The sequence below is a fragment of the Diadema setosum genome, chromosome 3 (genome assembly GCF_964275005.1).
Source record: "Diadema setosum chromosome 3, eeDiaSeto1, whole genome shotgun sequence".
In the NCBI taxonomy this organism is placed as follows: Eukaryota; Metazoa; Echinodermata; class Echinoidea; order Diadematoida; family Diadematidae; genus Diadema; species Diadema setosum.
Window position 1 is genome coordinate 30,429,402 of NC_092687.1, and position 24,067 is coordinate 30,453,468.

Genomic DNA, 24,067 nt, shown 5'->3' on the forward strand with positions numbered 1-24,067 from the left:
AAGTAAACCACCAGAGTAACAAAATGCCGGAGTTATCAGATTAAACTGAAATTAAATATGCCTCATTAACACATTCTGTCCATAATCAATGCCGACTTTCAAAGCAGTAGCACTATTCTTTCATAAGTTATTAGAGTTGTAAGTGAAGAGTGTGGACATGGTTTTTCAGAAATGAAAAAGGGATTCTAAAGACACACCTAATCACACTATTCTGCCAAAAATGTTCAAGACAAACTGCTAAAGAAACACACTTTCCTGCCCGTTTTATGATACAATTTCTAGCATAATGTAAAAGAAGACCCGCTCTTTCAAAAGATATGAAAAAGTCAAGTTCGGCTAGGTTGACCCATTTCACTTATTTTCACTCCTCACGCAAAATCAGTGTGTGCGACTGTACGTTCGTTTTGAGGTGCACGGTCACAATTACCCCTTGACACCAAATTTGGGTAAAAAGAAACCATGGAGTATAATTTTGGCGCACTTTGAGCTCATTCTGGCCCACTGTGCGCCGGCGCCGCGTTTTCAAAAATAGGGGGAGTGGGTATTTCCGGGTTTCCTGATCTAAAATAAAACAAAAATATTCCTTCAGCGCAATTTCTGGAACCATTTACGGGTATCTTCGGCTCACGAGCCCTCCCCCCCCCCCCCCCCATCCAGTTCGTACAGTCATACATAATGTAACGTAACCACTTTCACCACTCGGGTTGGGGATTCCAATCTGGATCCCGTGTTTAAATTGTCAATGCAATTATCCTTCTCACACCTCTCCATCGCTGCCTCACATCACATCAGTACTGAGCTGAGGTCTTACACTTTTTATCATCGCCGTTGGCCCTTTTCTCTTATATGCTCACAAACATTGAGCTCATATCAGGGTCTGATAAGCATCAACTGTGTCTTTTGATATGAGTTAACTGAATAGCATCAACCGTAAATCTAGATCTATGTCAGATCATTGACAATCATAGTATATTTTATTGACATAACACAATCCCGATGCTGCCACCACTTGTAACGTAACCACTTTCACCACTCGGGTTGGGGATTCCAATCTGGATCCCGTGTTTAAATTGTCAATGCAATTATCCCTCTCACACCTCTCCTCACTCTCTTTGATTCCACAGAGAATGATTAATGCATCCAGCACACAGATGATGTACCTTTACCGTTCCAACTTCAGCGTTTATTCCTTTCCGTCTCGTGTCCCTGCCTAGTAGCCTGACGTCGCGCTAGACACATCCAATCCCTAGCCCTTCTGTCTCCCATCTCATCTACTGTCCACACTCGTAATCGTACTCCGTACAGCCTATACGCGCGCACACAGCCAATCCCTGCAAGGCTGGTTGCGCGTGCCTGTGCTGCAGGCCTACACATGTACGTAACACAATGACACACCTGTGTGTATAATTAATACACACACCAACTACAAACACACACAGACGGGCCACTCCCACACACATACACAGAGGAAGAGAGAGAGGGAGAGAGAAAGAATGGGAAGGAGAGAGAGAGGGAAAGAAAGGAAGCGTGAAGAGATAGAAGAGTGTGTAGTGGCAAATACAATGTACAGTGACATTACACTAGTAATCAATAATGAAGGGGTCGGTGCAATATAGTGCTAACCCACACTTCTGTCAAAATTGAGTTACATGCATTTTCATAATCCTTATCCTTCACTCTAATCTCCGTGAAAATATCATATTTGAATTCAACCAATAAGATGGTAAAAAATGCATGCATTCATGTTTTATCAATGTACAATGTATGGACTTTCCAAACATTCAACAGCGATTATCTCAAAATGAACATTGTGTGGGTTAGCACTATATTGCACCGACCCCTTCTAATTTTGTTACAATAATTTAGATCAAATTGTTTCTGCCATGCACCCAAGTGGAAATTTCATGGGTGAGTCGGCGTGTGCAAGTAAGTCAGTTTGACAGGTTATGTAACTGAATATTTACCAATAGGTCTTCAAAATGAAAAACAACAACAACAACAACAACACAGAAATGAAACATGGCGACATTAACTATGTATTTTCAAATATGAACTTTGACCATTATTTGCGTATTCCAAGAGGGCTATGTCTCATCTCGTCGTCATTATATATTATAATATGATCAGTTTGACATTCTCTATAACCCTGCAAGATATTGCAGCAGTCGAAGCAATGTAGTTTCCAACACAAATAAAAGGGGATGTTGTGTGTGTGTGTGTGTGTGTGTGCGTGTGCGTATGGGTGCGTTTACATGAAAACGTGATTTGTCCATGGTAGAAAGTGGAATTACACCATCGGAAAAAAAAAAAGTAAAAGAGAAGAGGTATTTTGTTTCGTCATCTTGTGGGGTTTGAACCCGTACGCATCATGCAACTTTGCGTCTCTGGCGCCGGAGACGGCTGTTACGGTCTTAAAGTGTAACTCGATCTTAAAAGTGTAACTCGATGCCTAGGCTGCTGAAAATGTGTCAGAGCGATGCGGATGCGGTCGCGCACACATTTCATAGTTCTCTGTGTTGGCGCACGTACCGCGGCGGTATTCTTACGGGAAAGAAATAAAAAAGTAAAAGGGATAAGTCAATAATGATTACAAAGAAAAACACACAGAAAGGTACAGTTAGAAAGAAAGGAAAGAGAATAAGAAAAGACAGAGAGAGAGAGAAAAAAAAAAGGAAGCGGAAAAACATATGCAGGCGATACAACAGTCCAAGCAAATACCCTATGAGGGATAACGCCGAAATACCCTATAGAGGATAAAACGGGAGGACGGAGCGAGCTCGCCGAACCTGGCTCAGGGTACTTGCTTGGACTGTACAATGCTAACATAATTGTTTTCATGTTTCTGATACAATACTGTTCTTTATTTTATTTTTTTTCTTCTTGCACTACAGCAAAAGCATGTAGGACACCCCCCCCCCCCCCTACCCAGGCTATGTCAAATCAGACCTATACATTACCATATGCGTGGGCCAACCTGAAAATGTTTCAAGGGGTAGTTTTCATCATCAAGCGCGCCTTAATCCATTTCAATTCAATTCAAGTTATTCGTTCTTCAACATAATATAAATGAATACATTATTATGAATGAGTAAATAGTTATCATAAACGGACACAAACTGCATAAAGGCATGAACTTATTTGGTCACGCAACGCAATAACAAAAGGTGATTAAAGCGAAGGGAGGGGCCAAAAAAAGAAGCATAGAATAGCATCACAGCAACTACAAAATTGACAGCCATTTCTGCAGCAAGGACGACCGTAGGTGGAACTAAAGAAATTGTAAAACAAACAAACAAAAGCTTTCATCTTTGTTAAAAATATATGTGCGAGATGGAAACTCGATATTGCGACATGCTCAAAATGATTAGAAACTAGATATATTGCTACGGCGACTGATATGCCTCCGCCATAATGCATGGTTCTCCTAATAGGTATATAGTACAATGTCTTGACAATGTGTGATGACAGTTTCACACAATTGGCAAAATATCAAAATGACAGGTTTGCCACAAATGTGATGAATGTTCACTTTCCTAGAACTAGGTTCAATTGGATGAATGATTAAAATGTCAGAGTGCAGGTATTTGGGGAACTGATGATTTTACTTGACTTTTGACCCTTTTATAAGTTTATGCATTGAGTAATTTTCAAGGTAATGAGAAAAAGTATAATTTCAGTATCAAATGGGAAAATAGCATTATCTAAACCTGGCCTTTGACCTTTGAACTCACAGTTGCAAAGATAATCACTGTTAGGTTGAACATGCATAAATATGTAACTTTTATGATGCTACCTTGAGTTATTTTTGAGATATGGAGGAAAAAGTGCAATTCAGCACTTTCACTTGACCTTTGACCTTTTTACCTTTGACCTTTTGGCAAGAAACTTCCAACAGAATATATGTGACCCGCTACAACAAAATGATCCTAAAGTCGGGCGCTGTCGATTATTTGAAAATTGCATGACACAATTCCCTAATCTTTCTGCTTTAAATTGATATATAACACATCTTATAAAAATAATCGGCTGCGGAGATATCGATGTTTAAAAGAGAGAATGTCGAGACGTCTGGGAAATCATTGTTTCGAGAAAAGAGCCCTAAAAGTTCTCCTTGCGAAGCAATCACGATCAAGGGACACGCAAGTCAGTATTCACCTCCGGACAATAGAAGGTAAGCCCTAGCAACCCCCAAAATGCTCATTCAAACACAGCGTCGGCGGTCTCCTCACCGACCAATCAGTGACCAGGATGCATAGCGCACCCCGCTAGCACGCACCAGTCGACTGGGCAGTGTGCGAGCAGCAAACTGACCAATGAGATCACTCTGGTTGTTGTTAGGGGCGGAGCCTACGTGAGCGCTCAATCCAAATGTTCGAACCCGTTTCTGCTTCGTTGAAACGGCAAAAAAACATGGTCCCGAAAAACGCTATTTTTATGCCTCCACCACGAAGTGGTGCCGGAGGCATTATGTTTTCGGTTTGTCCGTCCGTCCGTCCGTCCGTCCGTCCGTCCGTCCGTCCTTCCGTCCGTCCGTAATGAATTTTGTGGACAAGGTAACTATCAAAACCTGTTAAGGTATCCTAATGAAACTTGGCATGTATGTGTATTAGGGGGTGAAGTTGTGCCTCTCAACTTTTGGGTGCACATGCTCAAGGTCAAAGGTCAAAAGGTCAAGGTCAAATACATAAAATTTCACTATTTCCACCATATCTATTGAATGCCTGAAGATATTTTCTTGAAACTTAGTGTATACATGTATTACCCAATTAAGATTCTCTGGTGAAAGTTTACGTCATGAGGTCAAAGGTCAAAGGTCAAAAGGTCAGGGTCAAATACATGAAATTTCACTATTTTCGCCATATCTATTAAATGCCTGAAGATATTTTCTTGAAACTTAGTGTATACATGTATTACCCAATTAAGATTCTCTGGTGAAAGTTTGGGTCATGAGGTCAAAGGTCAAAGGTCAAAAGGTCAAGTAAAAATATCAAAACTTCTTTTTTTTTCTCCGTGCCTTGGAAAATTGTTCAAGGTATCTTCATGGAACATAGTATATACATGTACTGACTGGAAGTGATTATGTAGAGAATGTAGGGTTCATGGGGTCAAAGGTCAGGGGTCAAAGGTCAAGTGCAACACTTCAAAATTTTACTATTTCCCTCATATTTATGCAATGCCAGCAGGGTTATTATTTTTTTACACTTGGTGTATGCATGTGTAACCTAATAGAACTCTGGAAATTTTTTTTTCTTTTTTTTGCCTCAAAGGTCAAAAGGTCAAAGATGAAGTAAAAGTGCTGAACTAACTTTTTCCTCCATATCTCGAAGTGGCTCAAGTTATCTTGAAACTTAGTACATATTATGCATGTTCTACCTGAAAGTGATTATCTTATGAATTTTAGGGTCAAGGGCCAGATGAAAATGGTAACAATTTACTATTCAATTCAGAAATTGCACTTTTTCTCCACACCTGTACCTCGAAAATTACTCAATGCCTAAATGTATGAATGGGTCAAAGTCAAGTTAAAGTCCTTAAATTCCTAGATACATGCTCTCCTATTCATCCAATTAAACTTAGGTCAAGGAAGGTGAACATTCAACACATTTGTGACAAACTTGTCATTTCAATATTTTGCCAATTTTGTGAAAATGTAATCACACATTGTCCACATGTACTATCTAGACCTATTGGGAAAATCATGCATTATGGCGGAGGCATACCAGTCGCCAAAGCGACATTTCTAGTTTGGTCTTTCCTTTAATCATTTTCCTTCAAAAATTCGACAAATGATAGAAGACATGTCAGACTCTATTAATATGTCAAATTCAGAAAATCTTAAGTTTTGACCAATTTTGATGCTCTGACTTCAAACTCGATTTTCACGGCTTCGACCGTGCGCGACTTTAGGACCATTTTGTTGTAGCGGGTCAGATATATTGGTTAATACATGCATACATCAAGCTAAAAAAAAAAAAAAAAAAAAAAACCTTCAGGCATTGCATAAATATAAGGAAAGTAGTGATATTTTGAGGAGTTGACCTTGACCTTTGACCCCCTGACCTTTGAACCATGACCCCCAACTTCCCTACATAATCACTGCCCATTGGAACAAGCATAATATACTAAGTTCCATGAAGATACCTTGAACCATTTGCGAGATATGGAGAAAAACATGAATTTTCAACCTTTTTTTAAACAAAATAACCTTTGACCTTTGACCCCGTGGCCCTAAAATGCAAACAAAGTATTATCACCCAGGATATACCCTCATACCAAGTTTGATATAAAACCACCACACGGTTCTTGAGATATCGACAAAAACAAAACGGGACGGACGGACGGACGGACGTACGGACGGACGGACGATCCGAAAACATAATGCCTCCGGCCACTTCGTTGGCGGAGGCATAAAAAGATGTACAAAGTGTCACATGCATGTTTTTAGTTTTTTTTTTCCCCGTTATACATACATTCAGAGTAATGTTTCATGGTTATGAAAGTTATTGAATTAACTGATCTTTCTGAAGGATCATTAGATTTTTCGTACTTAAATTGCAAAATAGATGCATAAAGCTGTTACCAAAATAATAGACAAGTTCAAATACTAAAGTATCGACTTTCCGTGCAAGTTGCATTTAACCATCAAAATATGTTCTGAATGTTTTGTTTGTTTGTTGTTTACCAAGGAAAATGTCCGTTTTTCAATGGCAAATTTGGCAATGAATACCTCGAAAGTCTCAAGGAATCAACAGTTGCATCATGCAGGGTCGGATTCAGCTCCCTCGAACTAGGGTGAGGAACTACCTATGTTTACAAAATGGCTGCCAAAGAGTACCACGTCACCTTATTACCTCTTCTGAATCTCACTTGGATATTTATCTTTGGAGACTGACATTGACATCTCCTGCCATACCAACTTATCATAATGAGTACCGAGACAAGGAAGGTGCTGCCAAGGAAGGCAAGGGAAGATAGAAAGTGTGATTTTGGGGTGGAAAACCGTGGTGCCACTCTCCCTTCTCCGAGAAACTCTACGCCGCTATCCAAAAGATGGGCCTCCGCAGCTCAACCCGCCAGCCCACCCCGGGAATGCAATTACCCCGATACCACTTCAGCAGCAGCGGAAGCACCATTGGCATCCGATACCACCGACGTGCCCGACGTATCAAAAGATCTGCATGACAATGGAGCTGAAGTAACTTCACCTGAAGGAATTGCCCGATACTTCCATGAAGCAACAACAAACTTCGAGCGGATGATAAAGAAAGCGGTGAATTCCTTCATAGAAAACATCAAACAGGTGAAAAACATCTGGAACAGGCTATCGAGTTTGAGAGCAGGAGAGTGACGAAGGTAGAGTACAGGAATCTGCAGCTAGAGAAAAGATTGGGCGAGCTGTAAAAAGAGGTCAGTGCACTGCGATCGGAAGTCGAGAAGCACAACTCGGCAATCAACAAGAGCGAAAGGTTCTCACGGCGCAACTACATTCCCATCGTGGGTATACCCGAGTCCACCAACGGCGACTAGGATTGCACATGACTCGTCGAGAAAATCGGGAGGGATAGTTTGGGTTTGAGATAAAGGTAGAAAGAGCGCACCGCGATAGAAAAGCTGCAAAGGATCGGCCCAGGCACATTCTCTTCAAAACCCTGTCATACCGTGAGAAAGTCGACATCATGAAGAATCAGCGCGTGAAGCTCGCAAAGCTGACAATCTGGCTGAGAAGAGTGGTCTGCAGCCGTTCGGGAGCTCTGCAAGAAAGGTGTGAAACTTCGCTTCTTTGCCGGGAATTGGAGGAACCAAACCGGCGTCCCGCACAACTTCCTTTCATCCAGTTAGACCACTACAGTCCGCAGCGTGTATGTAATATAAACTAATGCTTATCAATATCACTTGTTTGAGTCATTACGTGACATCCATGTTCTCCCGTTTATTTCTCTCTTTCTCCGATCATCCTCCTCTCTGCCTTTCTTTCTTTCCTTTCTTTCCTTAAGTCTGCCCCACGGAAAATATGAATATCCATGCGTACTTATGTAATTAAATATCATGTTGTGTATAGGCTTTCCATCTGTAAATAGAATATTTCCAATGAGATCATTTGACTTTCATATATATTGTGTACAGGGAGAGTTGATGTAGCAATGATATTTACTGTCAGATCTCACCAGTCCTGTCCGATGGGGCCACTACTCATGAGAGTACTTCGTAAACAATTTACACTCTCTATGACTTGCTATATTCCTTCCTTCTGCTCTTGTTGATGGTCACGTCATGGTCCATGTTGTCCTTATTTTAAATATCTGCCCCCCCCCCCCCCCGGAAGAAAGCAGTAAATGCATAGCTGCTGAGCTGAGATAAATGCGATTTTGTGTTTTTTGCAGATTCTTTAAAAACACAGAAACATTCAAAAATAATTTTGTGGTATGATTATGCACCATACCTAGTTGTCTAACAATACCTAGGAATAAATTATGTTTCCGTTAGGAAAATGTAGTTATTGCGGTGACTCACCCTTGATTCTGGGTAGTTTCCCCACGGAAAAAAAGTAGTAACTGCAGACGGCCAGGAGTCTGCTGTTTTCCCCATGGAAAAAAAAAGCAGTAACTGCACATGTCACATGACCATAGGAGGAGAATTGTTACCACCACCAGCTTATAAAGTTCTTCTACTTTCTGGTTAGTCTAGATCTATAAGATCTAGGATCTAACGTTGGACCTAGGCTAGGTCTTGTCGATTGACTGGCATTCTGTGTAACAATAAAGGTAATTGAAGTTGAACTTTGAAGTGCCCGGCCTGGCCCCTAACACATGACCCTGGACTAACGTTAGACAATAAAGTATCAAGTCTCTTCGTCTTAGATCCTAGTCGAACTCTGACGTTACACTTAAGCTAGACTACAGATCTATGCCCAATGTTAGTGCTAGACCTAGATCTAACGTTAGAATAGGCCTAGAAAATACTGACATTTTGTCTAAAAACAGTTAACACTAACGTTAGGGGCCTACTCTGTAATGTTAGATCTGGTAGCGGTAGACCTAGCTTTAGGGCCTACATCTAACGCTAGACTTACGTTAGTGCATCAATACTAGTGCTCATCTCCCTTCAATATATTTTCAGCTCACCTAGATTTTCTTGTTGTGGCCAAAGCCATTGCTACCATGACTTTTCCTCTGCAATTCATGATAGATTTGCAGGCATGCCTGGACCGCAGAAACTGCGTGACTGCATGGTTAGCACTGGCATGATCACTAGCTCAGACTGTACCAGACCTGCAAACATGTATGTGCAAGTGATGACTGTAATGTGATGCAATGTTAGCTATACGCACTAGACTAGAGTAGTATACAAATGATGCACAGGATAGAGTGCGTTAGTGGAGGCGTATAGCGCAATCGAGGGTATTTACAATTGTGAAACATGCACGAAGCCGAGTGCATGTTGCACTACGTTGTAAATCCCCGAGAGTGAGCTACGCCTCCACTAACGCCACGAAATAATCCTGTGCATCATTTGTTTTATAAAATGGGTCGAAAATTCGAAAACTAACAGCATTTTTCAGCGTTTTTCACGTACCTTTGTGGGTCAAGACGTCCGAAGGTATTCGTCCCAAACATTTACGCACGTCGCACTCGGAAATCCCGCTCATACAGTATAACTTACTATTTAATATATGGGGGGTTGGGTTTCCGGACACTTAAGTTCCCGCATGAAAACTTACTTATTTTACATAGAATATGCACCCTTTACCTTAAAGACTTGATATAGACTCCTCATATAGGCCTACTAGACAACATACTCTGAAAACGGCGTGAGAATTAACCTGCTAAATCGTTGGTTGCCCTTCAAAGTGACTTCATGTACGCGTCCGGTCCCACAACGCTTGGTCTACTGTACTGTACAAAGTGTACGTAAGAGTATATACGTACGCCCAAGGCACGCCACACATGTTATCCACAAGAAAGGCCGGCCGGCCGGCAGCCCGAACTAGAAGTTGTTTACAGGATTGACAGCGCGTCCTGTATGCATTCAATTCAAAGGAGCCGCCGCGCGCACAGACGATCGGCAATAGGATTTAACACGCAGTGCGATAGGACTAGAATAACCAAAGCACACGTGACTCATTTCAGCGCTTCCTATTGGCTACATTCTTGAACCGATTTTATAATACTGTATACAGATGCTGCAGAATTTATGCGCATGCAGCTAGCTGCACGCGTATTCTGCACACTGAGCGCGCTGAGTCTGCCAGGTTTGCTAGTCTCCAGAAAGAAACTTTTTTTTTCTACAACTTGTCATATGATTCCCTGCAGGCAGAGTCAAGTTACTGGTGAAACAATCTTTTTATATCTACTCCCCTAAATTATGGAAGAACTTGCTGTTTATATTGTTTTTAAAAAACTAGTAGAAAAAATGAACGGTATTAGGGAAAAAATATACAGGAAGGACTATACAGAGTCTGAATGATTAGACTAAATTGTTAGTTACTGCTTTCTTCCGTGGGTTTTGTTAGTTATTGCTTTCTTCCGTGGGGAAACTTGCAAAGTTGAATCAACTGGATGCAGTTACTGCTTTTTGCAAAAGTGAAAAACAATGAATTTTTGGTCACTTTCATTTTTTTTTCTGCAAAACTGACCTATTAACATTGAAGAGCATTGGGTAAACTATTCATTTTTGCAAAAAAGTAAACATTCGATTACTGCTTTTTTCCTTGGGGGGGGGGGGGGGGGCAGATATGGATGAATGTATTTCATGTATACATAAAAATGTCCAATGTCGATATTATTTGCCTGGCGAGTTCAATTCATAATTTACTAATAATGACCGTTCTTTCCGTGTATTGCATGCTAATGCCCGCAGTCTCCTAAGAAATTATGAAAATATGCAATTATTATTGTCTAGGATAAATATGATATTTTCCACTATTGGTGTCACATGAACATGGCTTAGCGACAAATCTCCCTCTTAACATAGATGGATACTCTGTTGTCCGTTCTAATAGAAAATGCTGACGAGGAGGCGGAGTCGCCCTGTTCCTTCCACACTCGTTATCGTATAAAGTAAGGCCTGATTTGATATACAATGGAAATGAATTTGACTGCACATGTGTTGAAATTGATATGTATAATAGAAAAAATATGATACTTTGTGTAATATACAGGCCTCCCAATACAGATAGTAATTCATTTTTGGATAATTTTGATGTTTTATTACAGCTGATTAATCAAGAAAACAAATATATATGTGCTTTTTAATGAATTATTTATTGAAGATTTCTCGAAGCAACATAATTATACAGAGGATGGATGAAATATATAATTATTACTTCAGCACAATATAAAGCCATTTCTTTGGTATATGATAAAGCCATTTCTTTGGTAGGTGTATATTTGACCCTGCATCACAAAACCAACAAAAAGTCCCCAGACATGGACCCGTTCCATACTGAATTCTGAAATCTCCATAGACTTAATACACAAGCCACCATTTTCCGTATAAAACGGGTTAACAGCAGATTCTGAAAGAGCAGACTCAATTCAAGTGGACTGTACCTAGATATTGGAAAGAAAGGACACACTTTGGAAAGTGTGGACTGAGAAAACAGCCTCTGAAGTACAGGGTCTATTCAAGCGCTTAATCTTTACCAAGCCATGCTAGCTTTGAGATGAATGGAACAAAAAACAGGATGTTGACCGTCAGAGCAACAACAATGAAGGGATTATCAAATTAAGCTGAAATGAAGCATACTTCATTAACACATTCTGCAGTGATTAATGCTAACTTTCAATGGAGACGCATCATTCTTTTCAAACTTATTGGAGTTGAAAGTGAAGAGTATTGACAGGGTTTTTAAGAAATGAAAAGAGGGCTCTGTGAGAAACACCTTGCCAAACTATTCCACCAAAAAGTGTTCGAAAAAAAAAAAACTGCTGAAAAACACAAATTCCTGTTTGTTTTATGGTCCCAAACTTTAACATAAAGTAAAAGAAGATTTGCTCTTTCAGAAAACATGAAAAACTCGAGATGGTTAGTTTGATCTAATTCACCTATTTCCAGTCCTCACACAAAATCACTGCGTGCGACTTTTTGTTCGTTTTGTGATGTACGGTCACATATATGATGGGTGATTTTAACAATGATCTCTTGAAAGAAGAGAACATCCTTAGAAATAAACTGTGCAATATTTTCCAAGCAAAGTTTTGGAATACTACAATTGATAAGCCTTCGAGAATTACGGTCAACTCATCAAAGTTGATCGATAGTATTTTTACTAATATTGACACAGATTATTCGAAATCTAGTCCTTTGTATATTTCTGACAATTTACCTATATTTTTTTCATTTGTAGCGAAAAAAGGTATCCCTATGTTAAGCAAAAAGAACGTAAGAAGAAGAAGAAGCAGGAATTCACGGTAAAAATATATCGACGACGATTTCATCACGGAAACATGGGATGATGTTTTACTTTGTGCAGACCCAAACATTGCTTATGACACCTGAAATATTATTATTTCTTTCTTATTTTACATTTTATTATTTTATCATTTTTTATTTTACATATCCCCACAATTGAGTATCTGAATATAAGAACGACCTAAGTCCATGGAAGGCCATTTCGAGTAAACTTAAAAGAAACTTCATATCTTTTTTTATTTGTCCAATAATATTCTATTTAACTGTGATGGGAAGGCAACATTGTATATACAAATTAGAACATATATTATTATGACAATTAACATTTACATTAATTGTGAAGAGGCCATTTTGTGTGATGGACTTGGGTCGTTCTTTGATTCATATACATGATATTCTCCTATAGAGATGAGAGAAGGATGAGAGAGGGCACTATAATATGAATGTAAGAATGACCCAAGTCCTTCATTCTTACATTCATATAAGATTTAACTCATTTATTTCAGGCACTTCCGGGGGTAATTAGGATTTATCATTTATACACAAGATGAGTTCATGCATATCGATGCTACAATTTCCCATGTCAAACTGAATTTGGCCAAAAATTGGACTTGGGTCGTTCTTATATGCAGGTCTTCAATTGAAAAGAAAAAAATAGATAAAAGTCCGTTGATAACAAAGGGAATTGTTTGCACCATAAAGAAAAGAAATATTTTATATAAATATGGTTTACGGTATCCTAATAATGATTATGTTAATCGATATAAATTATACAGAAATAAACTTTCACAGATTATCAGGCTTTCCCGCAGAATGTAATTTATGGAAGCTTTTAAAAATGCTACTGGAAATATGTCAGCCACTTGGAACGATATCAATGAGGTCATTGGTAAGCAAAAGAAGGTGTCAGCATTTCAAATTACGAATAACGGACAAACACTTTGTAATCCTAAAGATGTAGAACACTGCTTTAATGAGTACTTTGTTAATGTAGGTCCTATGGTGAGGGCGGTATGTGAGAAACCCCACTCCTATACGGTTATAGCAGAACTGGCACTTCAACGACAACGTTATGAAACTTTATTGATGAAGAGATCCAAGACGAAACTACCGGGTGACCAAAAAAAAAGTGACCAAAAACTGGCAACCATCGAATTAGTTGAAAGCAATTCCCCGATTGCTGCCTACGGGGAAGAGGCCGGTTGGGAGATACCTTGTACAGAGTCAGAGCACGGTTAGACTCCAGCTGTTCAACCAACCGAAAGCAAGGACAATGCTCACCGGAGAGCCGCCATTCACCTTGACCCGTCCAGCTCCATTCAGCTACAGGGACAAATAAAAGAAATAATATCTGCAGGGTCATTCATCAACAAGCTGGTGGAGCTGATCACCGACCCCATCATGGAGCGCGCATCACAAAACGTCTACGAAGCCATATACCACGACCTTGAATCAAAAGGAGAGGAAATGGGAGCTCTGCAATCCAAGATCAAGCGTCCTGAAGAAGAGCTGGAAAAAAAAAAAACCCTCGAGACGCAGCTCGCGACTGCATGGAACCAAGGAGGAGAGTGGTTAGAAAACCGACAAGGTCGTCGTAGACATCATCAACACGAAACTACAGCTCGACGTAACTGCACAGTCACTGAAAGCGATCTCGACAGAAGTCATTGTGTCAATCCAAGGAAGCCATCGGAGCATCCATAACCCATCATCGTGAAATTTGCAAGACAGAACATGAAGCAGAAAGTGTATGCTGCGCGATCAAAGCTGAAAAGAACGAAGATCTACATACACGAGGACCTAGACATATCAGATATGTTAGGTATCCATGTCTTGTATGCAGCTTATCTGTAAAAAATACTCAAAATGCTATTCTCTGTGTGCATTGTGAACAATGGTCTCATTTAAAGTGCAACGTTCCACTACATGTATGTCAAAGTTATCAGGATTGGATTTACAATGCATGCACATTTAAAGAGCTTCCTTTTTTATGACAGTCATCAAGTGTATGAATTTGAACTAATTCCAAGCAATATTGCATAAATAATAGCCCTCCGTTTCAGATGTATAATAGCTCTGTAATCAGTGAATGAAAAGGCACGGGCCTGATTTAAATGTAAGAAGTTTAAGAAATAAGATGGATCATATGAGATAATTTTTTATTACATGACCTGATTAACGTGCTAACCATTTTGGAAAGTTGGTTATCTGACACAATATGATAATGAATTGCAAGTGAATGGCTATGATCTGGACAGAAAAGACAGAAACCTCTTTGGAGGTGGAATGATCTGTTATATACATTCAAATTTGTCTTAGTAGTTTAAAAGACGATGTGATTTAGAATGTGAGCAACTAAAGCTCTTGTGGTTACAGATTGATATAAAACATTGAAACATGTACAATACATGGCGAGTGGAAGCCAACGATAGTCACACCAGTGCATAAATCAGGTGAAAATACAAAAACAAAAAATTACCGACCAATATCTGTTGTATCGGTCGTGATGAAAATATTTGGAAACTTAGTCCATGGGCATTTATATTGCTATTTGAATGATTATAACTTGTTATAAAGTGATTGCATTCCACTGCGTTTAACAAGTACAGTTTTGCTTGATTTGAATGAATATCATGTTAACTAGGTGTATTGATCAAAGTTATGCTCTTGGGGCGATATTTCTGGATCTAGAACAAGCTTTTGATACCGTAAATCATTGAAAAATAATTGAATAGTTATGGTATTGATGGTAAAGAATTAGAGTGGTGTATTGATTATTTCCGAAATAGGGAACAGTGTGTTTATACCAATGGGGCTCAGTATGCGTTTAGAAAAGATTATATTGGGATACCTCAAGGCTCCCTCTTAGATCCATTATTTTTCACGCTATTTGTAAATGATATTTGTACAGTTGATTTGGAAAATGATTCGAAAATGTGTGTGCAGACGATGATATACAGGAATTGAGTCAACTTTTGCAAGGTAAATTGAATTAAATTGGTCAGTGGTTAGAGATGAATTGTCTTGTTATGAATAAAAAAAAAAAAACAAACCCGAGGTTATGTTAATTGGATCGAAAGGGCGAATAAAGAAGAATAAATTGCATATTGTGTATAAAGGTGGTGGTATTGAATATGTTGATTCATCTAAATATTTAGGAGTGATTATTGATAGTAATCTCAGATGGGATATCTAAGCACATTATTGCAGTATTTAGTAACATTTCTCGGGTGATTGGATATAATCGTAGAATTAAGCATTATTTGCCTGAGAATATGATGCATTTGATTATGATAGTTTGATATTGCCACAAATAGATTATTGTATTGTGGGGGTAGAAATGCACATTGTCAGTTGGATAAACTTCAAAAAGACTTCAAAGTCGGTATGCAAGAATTATTCTGAAAGCCGGTCTATTAACGCCGCATAAGCAAATCCTCTCCAAACAATGGCAATCAATACATCAAGGAGTTCAGTACCAGAGTTGCATATATTTGAATAAGATAATCGATGCGATGATCCCTGGTTATCTCAGACAATAAATAGTTGCTGTTAGACACACACACCATTTCATACGCGATATGCCATTAACCCGTTCCTTATATATGTGACCCGCGACAACGGTTTCAGGCAAAAGTCGCAAGAGGAAATTCCCTCCTAGGCGGGGTACAAAGATTTTGACCATTATTTTTGTCGATTTGGGTTTTTTGCAGAAATTGAATTTTTGATATGTTTACTACATCTACACCAAATTTCGGAGCATAAGACAAAGTTTTTCCGATCGAAAATGGAATTTTAAACACCCTATGTTGGATCGCACTTGTCAGCTTCGATGTTCTTTCGAACGCCGCGCCAAAATGCCCATTGTTGCTACGGAGCGGCGTCTCGCGTGCGATTGGCTAGTGCGTCGCATACATTTACATAGTTCGGCTTTCGGAGACACGTCTTGCAGCGTGTCGGAAATATATTGTCCACGCGTGCGTGCTCCATTGTTATTGCTACAATAGACACCTGTACGTTCGCTCTAGTGTATGCTCTTCGTTTGGCTTTCTATCAGAGCGTTTCTACAGCATTTTCGACAACGGAAATGAAACAAAAAGTGAACACAACACTAGACAGCACTGACTTCGAATGTGAAAATAAATACGATAGGATTGTTTGAACGCAACAGAGTCGCAAATCGTGCAACATGTGATCGGAAACTCACTTGATTTTTATGCTTGCAGTACGACGTACAACAGGTTGATTCAGAAAGACAACAGAAGAGAGGAAAGGAGCGGTCATAACTGACCAATATTAGAATACACTGTAGGGCCTAATAAACATTAAAATTGAAACAAATTAAGTAGAGTCGGGTTTGTTTGTTTCTTTCTTTCTTTATCGCACAATGCAACACATGCAAGACTTAAAAACAAAACAAAGGGTCCCTAATAATGAAATTTACAGGACAAATCAACCGCAATGATAACGTGATTTGTAAAGATGTGTATACGAATGCGCCACCCGTTCCTGTGACGTGAACACACAGGCATAGCGTGTGGAGGCCATTGGGTAATACGTGCACATTCACACGTAACCAGCAAGCTTGCAATTATCGTATCCTCCATCTTGAAAGACGTTGTGTACGTACTGGTAAACCACAGAGAGTTCTGTGTGGTAAACCAACCCGAGCGAAACGCATTGTGTATTCGGCTCCATACGCTGAGTTCCGAGAAAGGTGCCCGAGAAATTTGACTCTCTCAGTGAGCCAATCAGAAGCCGCTGTGATTGCTAGAGGCGGAGCTTTAATCTCGATTGGCACCATCGTACGGATGGGTGATTCTCAACTCGCATCGCCGGTCGGCATTGTCTTCGAGCAAGAGGTAAATCTTCAAAGCCCGTTTTCTCGCAATTTTGTCAGGCTAACAAATCAAAAAGTGCATTATATTTCGCTTTATTTAACCACTTACGGTGCCGGAGAATGCAAGTGTTTTATATCATTGTAAAGCTTAGGAAATGGGCAATGTGATTCAATTAAAAAATGCATTTTCAAAATTCCCGACTTTTGCCTGAAACCGTTGTCGCCGGTCACATATGGTATTATATGGTATACCAGGTTCCCGTGGGAGCAACTGATATACGGGAACATGGTATACCAGGTTTCCAAAATGAAGACAAGAGTGCCTGCTTTAGTGGCCTAATTTCATGTTTCTTTGTGTGTTTGATAAAAAGATCAGCGTTTATTTATCAGCATTTTTTTATCCTTGCGTATTTGCGTATGCGTATTTCACAGTATTATGTATCTTTTTCCTGATTTAGTTTTTCGCTTTTTCTGCCGCAAACTCGTACGAACATGTACATAGCGAGCAAGGCTGAGATCAGTTAGATATCTCGGTTCGCTGACCCCAGTTACCTCATTCAGGTACCTGGTTTTGTGTAGAACAAAAGATTTTATGAGCTCATTAGCGCACGCTCTATTCATAACGAGCACCCGATCGATATGTCCATTGTTCACTGGCACATGATTGTAGTTGACCGTGGAAAGGCGGATACAATGTACCGCTTGACTGCCTTCACACAGGTGGATTACCAACCTGTCTGCCTCTCTGTCGACGGGCAAAAAGAATCTCGTTTGGGGGCATTAAGGGCACTCAGAGAATTGCGGAAGGAACGGGTTAATTGTCCCTTGTTCATAAGTACACCCTAAAAAGATTACTTTAAGAATTTTCATTGCCAAGGTTCAAACATGTGGAACAATCTGCCAAATTTTATTCGAAATATACCAGTCATTGTTTCTTAAAAAAAAAAAGAAATATGCAGGGTACTCAGCGTGATTGATACGTTATGAAGACATGCATAGAGATATGGAAAATGTATCGAAATCAATTGATTTGTTTGTTTATGTTATTTAATGTCATATATCATGAAGTCCATATGAATGTATTATTCTTTTTTTCTTTTTGTATGAAGGACAGATATTGAAGTTTGAAGGCATTGAAAAATAACTATTGTAAGGTGGGGGGAGGGTTAGGTGAAGTGGCAATGCTTTCTTCATTGCCCTCCCAAGCTGTAATAGTAATAATGTTTGAGTTTGTTGGTATATTTATTTTAGAGTATTAGTTTTGTTGTTGATTTGTAGTGTAGGCTATTTCATTGCTCAGTGCATTTCAGTGCATTCTCAAAAATCAAATTATACATGTGGCCATGATGAAATAAGCACCTCTCTTTTAAAACATATTGTTGGGAGTATATTGACACCTTTAGTACATTATTTGTGATTTGTCGTTGTGAGCTGCATATTTCCGAACGCATGTAAAATTACGAAAGTTATTCGAATAAAAAAAAAAAATACTCTTCTCTTGTCTTGAATTACCGTCCTATCATTATTTTTCCTAGTCTTTCCAAAGTCATAGAAATGCTCGTTTATGACAGACTGTGTGATTTATTGTTACAAAATTAAATACTGAACGAAGACCAACTTGTTTTCAGGAAATTTCATTTTACAGATATGACACTAGCCCAATTGCACGACAGAGTTTCGACTGCCTTAGCTGAACAAAACAAAAACAAAAACAAAACATGTCATTGGTGTGTCCATGGACCTAAGTAAGGCATTCGACACTCTTGACCACACTATCATTCTGCGCAAATTGCATTGTTACGGATTTCGTTGCATTCCATTGGAATGGTTTGAATACTATGAATCGGTAAATTCTACATAATATTATATTTGATAAATGCACTCTTTATGTTTCGTTTGTATAACGGTCAATTGCCATCTTCTTTTTTCTCATTATTTCAGTTAAACACGGACATACATTCTTATCCCACTATAGGCAATCTGATAAATTTCATTTACAAAATCCTAAAAGGGTGATGGCTCTGAAATCAGACACACTGGACCCGATATCTGGAACTCTCTTCCTTCTGAAATTCGAACTTTAAAGTCTATGTACTCTTTTAAGAAAGCTGTAAAGACAATGTTTCTATCTGGATATCAGTGATCTTATAATGTCAGTGTAATTGTATTTTATATGACATTCCCTGGTGGAAGTATTGCTGTTCTGAATTTATTGCGTAATGTTATCTTACCGACCATGACCTGTAACTGTTCACCTGTACCTCGGTGAGAAAATACTCCTCCATGCTTTACTATTCAGTGATCTAGGTGATCTAACTTGTGTAAACCTTTATCGAAAGCAGACAGACCCCTCCCTTCCTTTCTCATTTCTTCTATCCTATCTCTATGCAATTCATTCTTCCCTCCTATTTGTGATATCAAAAATTCAATTTGTGATATCACTGAATGAATTTGTGACATCGGAAATTCGAATTCTTGATATCAAAAATAGGTTTCACGTGAAAAAAAAAAGATAATTCGTGATATCACAAAATGAATTTTTGGTATCACAAAATCGAATTTGTGATATCACGAAATAAATTTGTGATATCACTAATATGAATTTGTGATATCAAGAATTCTTCTTTGTGATATCAAAAATGCGAATTTCTGTTCTTTTTTACAATTCCTCAACGTTGTTCAGTGATTACGTAATTCTAATCAAGTTGATTGTTGTAAATATTGTGATTTTGTATAATTTTTCAATAAAACATAAATAAAAAAAAATGCGAATTTCTGATATCACAAATTGAATTATTGATATCACAAATTCGAATATGTGATATCAGTAATTCACAGGTAATTCGAGCAGTTTTGCGCTGAAATTCAACTGTGAATTCGTTAGTTTAGCGCTGAAATACACAGGGAGTTTGAGCGTCAGATCAGTGCAGAAAATCGCTGTGAATTCGAGCATTAGTTTAGCGCAGAAATACAAAGGGAATTCGAGCGTTAGTTTTGCGCTGGAATTCAATTGTGAATTCCAGCGGTGTTTCTTTTGTGTGTGTGTTTTTTTTTTTTTTTTTTTTTTTTTTTTTTTTTTTTTTTTTTGCGCAGAAATACAGAGGGAATTGGAACATTAGTTCTGAGCTGATATTATGGAATGTATACTACTGCTAACTTTTTTAGAACTAAGTTCAAAATACAAATAACTATATATGAGAGATTTACACATCCATCATTCCCTAAATGATCATCAGCGTATATATATATATATATATATATATATATATATATATGAAGAGTTTGTTCGCAAAAACCGATAAGTCCATTTTTGAAGATTTTGAAGTACGTTCTCTGTCATAAAGTACAAAATAATACCTTTTAAATGATATATTGGTCACTACATATAAAGGTACATTTTTGAAGTTATGGTCAAAAGAAGCAACAATTTTCTTATTATTCTCTTTATTTTTCTAGACCTTTAATCGCAAATATCTCCATTTGGCAAATATGGACTTATCGGTTTTTGCAAACAAACTCTTCATATATATATATATATATATATATATTCGATGAGTTATTGATACAAATCAATTGTTTTGCAACATATCATGAATTCAATGATACTATATGTTCACTTAGGGCCTACATTTAATTCATCGTTTTGGTCCTCAAATTGTCATCTATTACTACGTTATTGTTAATTATGATACATTTGTCATGTGGTAATCCCCCTTACAGTAAGACTCTTCCACCAAATCGATGATAATTATGTGTGGTTGTATGTGTATGTGTGTTATAAAAGCATACCACGTGTTTGTATTGCGGAGGACCGACGGAGGGCAATCACCCCTCTGGTCTGTGTATGTCAGCAGCGGAGAATAAGATAGGGAGACTTGACTCATGTAGGGTGCGGAGAGGGAGTCGTACACCTGTCAATTAATGTTCACCACTGGTGTCGGCTGGTGGTCACATAAATCAGCGTGTTTCTCCTAAAGACATTTTCTCACTCCTCAAAAATCACTCCTCCAGAACAAAGGGGTGTATCCATTAAGACCAATAGTGTTGGGTGTACAGTTTGCCTGCCCCAATATGTTTATGATTTTGTAAAATGATTTAGGTGTAATCTATTATAGGCAAGTTTATTCAAGAACCAAAAGCGGGGAGAATAAAACTGGAATGCACAAGCCCAGAAGTCTTCTGACCAGAGCAAGAAGGGTGAAGATATCCAGATCTTCTGAGGAGTTTATGCAGCAGTATGCATGGCAAACAAATAGAATTTGTAGTAAGAAAAAAACAGTGGTACGAAGGACTTCAATTTTGTTAATCTGCGCAATGAGAAATTTCTCATTAACTTGGAGGAGTAACATGGGGAGGTCGGGAGAGAGTATCTTTCACGTGACAGAGTAAAGAGAAAGGCAAACAAAAGTTGTAAGTCAACCAGTCTCTGCCAAATCAGTGGCGAGAAATGGAGAAAAATGAGAATGTAATGATATGTAACTATGAAGTAATTGACAACATATCAATAATGGCATTTTAGATATGTTGCTAAACGATTTATCTTTATCGATTCTTGTAAAACCAATTCCTAATCACTTTAAATGAAGACGAGTTGCTGAAACTCCTCATTTAGGTTTTTTTTTTCTTTTTTTTTTTGTAAGTACCGTTATATACTATGTAAATATAACACCTGAAATTCCATAGGAATTTCTGCGCTAAACTAATGCTCGAATTCACAGTGTATTTCTACGCTCAACTAACGCTCGAATTCACAGTTGAATTTCAGCGCAAAACTAATGCTCGAATCCCCTGTGTATTTCTGCGTTCAACTAACGCTCGAATTCACAGTTAAATTTCAGCGCAAAACAAATGCTCGAATTCAGTGTGTATTTCTGCGCTCAACTAACGCTCGAATTCACAGTTAAATTTCAGCGCAAAACTAATGCTCGAATTCCCTGTGTATTTCTGCGCTCAACTAATGCTCGAATTCACAGCTGAATTTCAGCGCAAAACTAATGCTCGAATTCCCTGTGTATTTCTGCGCTCAACTAACGCTCGAATTCACAGTTGAATTTCAGCGCAAAACTAATGCTCGAATTCCCTGTGCATTTTTGCGCTCAACTAACGCTCAAATTCCCGTTGGTTTTCTGCACTTAACTAAAGCTCGAATTCCCTGTGTATTTCTGCGCTGAACTAACGCTGGAATTTACTGTTGAATTTCAGCGCAAAACTAATGCTCGAAATCAAATGAATTTTTTTTTTCTTTGCGAAAGATAAGTGCTGAAATTCCATGTAAATTAATGATATCACAAGTTGGAATTAGTGATATCACAAAATGTATTTCTTGATATCAAGAATGTGAATTCGTCTTATCTCGAATTGAATTCGTGATATCACTAATTCGATTTCGTGATATCAAAAATTGGTTTTACGTTATAAACCAATGGGTATTTGTGATATCAAAAATTGAATTTGTGATATCAGAAATTCGAATTTTTGATATCACGAAATGGAATTCGTGATATCAGAAAATCTTTTGAAAAAACAATTTGGCCTCCCATACGGTCGCACTTTTAATCTAAACCTTTCAATATTTTGCCGTAGTGGCGCTATGCTTGTAAACAAACGCAATTGGTATAGCCTGGTTCTCAGACCCTTTGCCAACTGGATTCCGTGGCGACGAAGTCGCCGTTCGGGCAAAGGCCTTTGCCGAAGGAAAAAAATCCTTTGCAGGACAAAACCACCATAAACTATACTAGTTTTCGACGTTGAGGGGGTTAATATCGTGAATAGCGAAATAGTACGGGCATAGGGTCTGGAAGCCAGACTAAAATTAGCCGCGCATTTGGCCCAGTTTGCGTTTACACCAAGAAGAGGCCGGGCCGAAACAGGGTAAAACCATCAAGAAATATCGGGAAGACGGCAAAACAAGGCTCAGCCTCTGGCACCTAGACTACACAGTTTGAACCCCAAGTTCGTTGAATTTATATGCTAAAACAAAACAAAAAATCCTTCAAAAATCCACAAAAATTCCCGGATCACTACCAAAGTTGAATGAGGTGTTTCTTGTGTCAATATCGACTTTCCCTGCAAGTTGTATTTTAATTCGTAAGCAACTTTTTGAGTTATTTTTGAAAATACAAAAAGCAACGCCGGTGATCACTTAAAGGGATGGTACAGTATTGGTGGAGATGAGAATTGGGCTTTTAACTTTTTGAGAGATACGGAGAAAACACTTATGATATCTAGTACAGAGCATACCATTTCAAGAGGAATTCAAAGTTTATTTGATGAAAATCTGGTTTAGAATGACTGAAACATCCAAAAACAAAGTAAAACAAAGCGAGTGCGGGTCCCACACTTTATTAGAATCTCTCTTTTTGGATATCGCAGCCATTTCAAAAGCAATTGAGTATCTGAATGTAAGAACGACCCAAGTCCATGGAAGACCATTTCGAGTAAACTTGAAAAAACTTTTTTATTTGTCCAATAATATTTCATTTAACTGTGATGGGAAGGCAACATTGTATATACAAATTAGAACGTATTTTATTATTACAATAAACATTTACATTAATTGTGGAGAGGCCATTTTGTGTGATAGATTTGGGTCGTTCTTTGAATCATATGGACTTGGGTCGTTCTTTGAGTCATATACATGATATTCTGCTATAGAGATGAGAGAAGGATGAGAGAGGGCGCTATAATATGAATGTAAGAATGACCCAAGTCCTTCATTCTTACATTCATATAAGATTTAACTCATTTATTTCAGGTACTTCCGGGGGTAATTAGGATTTATCATTTATACACAAGATGAGTCCATGCATAAGCTAC